At 45.3% G+C, this 5,000-nt stretch overlaps 1 protein-coding gene across 1 annotated transcript in view; it reads right to left on the bottom strand.

Annotated features, from left to right (window-relative positions):
- LOC143286651 (lactadherin-like) overlaps window positions 1–5,000 on the bottom strand; it is a 105,065-nt gene that overhangs the window by 60,838 nt on the left and 39,227 nt on the right. The window lies entirely within an intron of this gene.

Raw genomic sequence — 5,000 nt, forward strand, 5'->3', positions numbered from 1 at the left:
TTTGCCGCTGTACACAAATAGCTATTAACAGAGAATGCCAGCAATGCCAGCAAAATCGAGACGAGGCCACAGAGAGAAAGAGAAAGAGACGGACAAGAAGTGGAAAGAAAGAAAGAAAGAAAGAAACAACAACAACAACAGCAAAACAAAACAAAACACACACTAAAAAAAGATGACATCCTTTTCAACAGGCTAAGATTCCACGTCAGAGCCCCCAAGCTGGTTGAAAAGCGCCTTTCTGGCTCGAATCTTGCGCGGTGGAGAAAAGAGCGCACAGCGGGGAGAAGTGCTTATTTAGAGATAATTACCTCCCCTGACAGTTCTCACAGCGCATGCGCGCGCTCCCACCTCTTTTGCAAGAACTCTTTTCCTTATATATATATATATATATATATATATCCCACCACCCCGTGTCGTTTGGTGGGGCCCAGGACAAACTGGTGCCTCGACGTTCCATCGTCATTATACATCATTGCATTAGCTGTCTTTAAATAATAATAATAAAAAGAAAAATATATATATAAATATAATAAAACCCGCAGAGCTGTCTGGGCTTAGATTTTCTTTCTTTCTTGCTTGCATTTTTTTTTTTTCACTTTATTTGTCAGATAATGACTGACAGCGAGCAACAACCCACCTGGGCTTGAACCATTATGTCCCTTTGTAGAGTCAACTTATTTTCTTTATTTCTTCTTCTTCTTCTTTTTTTTTTTTTTTTTTTTTGACTTCAACTGCCTTCCCCAACCCTCTCTCCCCTCCTCCCCCCCCCCACACCTCCTATCCTCCCACCCCCACCCCAAATACCTCTCTCAATAGCCACACACGCGGCCATATCTTTTGGAGCTTTGGAGGGTAGGTGGTAGGTTTTGGGGGGGGGGGGGGGGGGGGGGGGGGGGGGACAAGGGTAGGAAAGGGTGGGGGTGGGGTGGGGTGGGGGTGTTCTTGCTCCTCCTGACACTACAGACGACGAAGATACGGGTTGAATCTGGGACATGGGGAGAGAGAGAGAGAGAGAGAGAGAGAGAGAGAGTGTGTGTGAGAAGGAAAGCAGTGGCCACCTGTGAGATGGACTGGCCATAAAGTGCACCAAACACCGACCCAGGTCCGATACGGCCACGCGGTGGGAACAAGGTGATGCTGATAACTTTGTCCCTGCCTTTCGTTTTTGAATTCCTGACTTTTGATGGATGTCGTAAAAACAGGGGAGGGGGGGGGGGGGGGGGCAGGGGGAGGGGGGGGGGGGCGATGGGGGATTCTAGGGGAGAGGGTGGGTTGGGGTGAAAGGGAGTTTGGGTGGCTGGCGAACAACGGTAGAGAGAGAGAGAGTAGAGAGAGAGAGAGTAGAGGGAGAGAGAGAGAGAGTAGAGGGAGAAAGAGAGGGAGAGGGAGAGAGAGAGGTGGTGTTGGGTTTCCTGATCACAGTTGATAGGGCAGGACTGATACATATGGAAGAAGAAGAAGAAGAAGAAGAAGAAGAAGAAGAAGAAGAAGAAGAAGAAGAAGGAGGAGGAGGAGGAGGAGGAGGAGGAGAAGAAGAACAAGAACAAGAAGAACAAGAAGAACAAGGAGGCGGAAAAGGAGGAGGAGGGTGGGGGGAGAAGTAGTAGTAGTAGTTGTAGAAGTAGAGGAAAAAAAAAGAAGAAGAAGGACAACAACAACAACGACAACAACAACAACAGCAACAACTAGGCGGTAAAAGAGGAAAAGGTCGAGAAGAAGAAGAAGAAGAAGACGAAGAAGATTGATTGATTGAATCTTTAATGGGTAAAGAATTAGGCGCAGTAAAGGCCTTTTTACAATTCTGCCCATTTAACGACACAAAACATAAAAATAAAGAACGACATAAAACATAGAAATAAAGAAATAAAATGAAATAAGATAGAATAATAAGAACGACGAATAAGAATAGGAACTGGAATACAGTCTATTAAAAGTAAGAAAGCAATGAAAAGAACGATTGGTACATTACCACGTACATACGTACGTGCATACGTACACACACACACACACACACGCACACACACATATTATAAAACAAGCAAACAAGGACATACAAAGAAGAAGAAGAAGAATTCATGGACATTATGCAAAGGAGTGTGGGAGGGAGGAGTTATAGTGGAAGGGGGTTGGAGTGGGTGGGGTGAGGGTGGGGGTGGGGGCTACACACAAGGGAACAGCTGCCACGTTTCCGTACCGTTGTAAGTCAGTTTGTCAGTCATTTGGCATACTTTTTTTTATACACACCTACACACACACACACACACACACACACACACACACACATACATGTATACATATATACACACATACATAACAACAGCAGTTTCGAAAAATCTTGCGGTCAAACACAGACATGATCAGTCTATAGTTGGGAGCTACCTGGACCATGATTTGGGACATGCTGGTGGGAGATGGGATGGGTGGGAGGGTGTGTGTGTGTTGGGGGGGGGGGGGGTTGAGGGGGGGGGGGTGTTACTGGGTGAATTAACAATCGTTGCCAGCGGTACTCTGCGAGCAGCCAGTTATTTGGCAGGTTTAACTTGATGTTGCAGTCAGTCTGCTCTTGCATGGAAAACTAAATGTTTTACAGGCATCGTCTTTGGATTGCAGATTTGAAAGTAACTGTAGTCAGTTTGTTTTGGTAAAAAGTCGCTGATTCCATTCTCTTCCCCCCCCCCCCCCCGCCCCTCCCCCCACCCGTCCCTCCCTACCATTCAATGCCCCAAATGGCGGCAAACAGTGGGAAGAGAAAGAGAGACAGAGACAGAGACTGAGAGACAGAGACAGAGAGAGAGAGAGAGAGAGAGAGAGAGAGAGAACTGGAACATTGGAATTACCAAGAAAGGTCTTTTGACAAGGGGGCAACAACATAAATTCATATATTTTAGCTTCAAAACAGTAAAAAAACAACAACAAAACAACTATATTTGTTCTCTAAACCTTTCAGTTAGTTTAAACCAAGAAAATATGCAATACTTGGAAACACTTTAGTCACATCCTGACAAAATCTCAACGAAACAGAACTAAAGAAAGATAGAGATAGATAGATAGATAGATAGATAGAGAGAGAGAGAGAGAGAGAGAGAGAGACAGAGAGAGAGAGAGAGAGAGAGAGAGAGAGAGCTCAGACTTGTCGACAGACGATGGGGTGACACAAGCTAAACTGGTTGAGGAGCGCGGAGAATTTTAGCGTTTTGACTACCTCATGCGTACAGAAGTCTAAAATCCACGCGTTAGAAGAGCCTCTAAAGTTCAAAGTCTCCCATCGAAGGTTACATTTCCTCTCACACATTACCACCACCATAATAGTCCCCATTCTATACACAACCCCCTCATCCCCACCCCTCCCTCCACCCCTCCACATACACACATAATGATAAGTCACGCGACATTTGGCAACTTGCAATGCAATGCAGTACGGTAACAATTTCGCAAAGGTAGAAAAAAGAAAAAAAAAAGTCATTTAATTTAGGAATGTTCTGGACTCATCATAGCGTGACAGGGAATGTGTGTGTGTGTGTGTGTGTGTGTGTGTGTGTGTGTGTGTGTGTGTGTGTGTTGACTGACAGATATCATCTCGCCTTAGTCTTGTCTTGGTTACTGTTGTGAAGACGGTGTTGGGGGGAAAACTTTGGTCCCCCGGCACTTTAGTCACAAGGACCGAACTATGCCTGGGATTGTTGTATTTAAAACCAAATTGATAACTATCATTCACGACGTGCTACCAGCATTGGGAAGAAGGAAAAAGGTTCAGCAGGGAAAATGAAAACGAGAGCCGAGAGAGAGAGAAAGAGAGAGAGAGGGATGGAGGGAGAGAGACAGAGAGAAGACAGACAGACAGACAGACAGACACAGAGAGACAGAGAGAGCGAGCGACAGACAGACAGACAGACAGAGAGAGAGGGAGAGAGAGAGAGAGAGAGAGAGAGAGAGAGAGAGAGAGAGAGAGAGAGAGAGAGAGAGAGAGAGATTCAAAAACTTTATTACTCAAGGATTAAGATTTTAGGCATCGCCTAGTTTTCTAGTCTGTCCTTGTGACAACAATAACAACATTAACGATAACGAGAGAGAGAGAGAGAGAGAGAGAGAGAGAGAGAGAGAGAGAGAGAGACAGAGAGAGAGAGAGAGAAACAGAGAGAAACAGAGAGAGAGAGAGAGGGGAATACGGATACGGATAATTTTTTCAAGTATAGGCCATTGCCCCTCACGAAGGGGTGCAAACACATGAACATATCAGTTTCAGTAGCTTCAGTTTCAGTAGCTCAAGGAGGCGTCACTGCGTTCGGACAAAACCATATACGCTACACCACATCTGCCAAGCAGATGCCTGACCAGCAGCGTAACCCAACGCGCTTAGTCAGACCTTGGGAGAACATATCATAACAACAACAACAAATAATACGCGGTCATGTCAACATGAAACATACTCTGTTCCTAATTCTAAGACAGCAGAGTTGATCGCGGTCTGAATGTTTTAAACAGATAGATAGATAGACAAATTGCGAATGGTCTGTTCGTGCTTAGAAGCCATGAGAGAGAGAGAGAGAGAGAGAGAGAGAGAGAGAGAGAGAGTGAGAAAGAGAGAGAGAGAAAGAGAGAGAAAGAGTGAGAGAGAGTGAGAGAGAGTGAGAGAGACAGAGATAGAGAGAGACAGAGACAGAGACAGAGAGAGAGACAGAGATAGAGACAGAGACAGAGACGGACAGACAGACAGAGACAGACAGACAGAGACAGAGACAGAGTTTTTTTTTTATCGCCTCAAAAGAAATAACTTGGGAATGGCTTGACCTGACCCTGTCATTTCCATGGGGCCTGGTTTGTATGTTTGGCACGCGCAAAAAGCTCGTGACGTCAGCAATCAATAACTAAATAAATTACGCGACCTGTGACAAGACTACCCCCGAATACCACCACCCCGCAATAGCTCGGTGTGTCAAAGGTCTTCATTCCAGAAGCGGTCGGGAGTAATCCGATATTAATATCCGCTGGGATTATTTATT

Source organism: Babylonia areolata, chromosome 10, assembly GCF_041734735.1.
Source record: "Babylonia areolata isolate BAREFJ2019XMU chromosome 10, ASM4173473v1, whole genome shotgun sequence".
In the NCBI taxonomy this organism is placed as follows: Eukaryota; Metazoa; Mollusca; class Gastropoda; order Neogastropoda; family Buccinidae; genus Babylonia; species Babylonia areolata.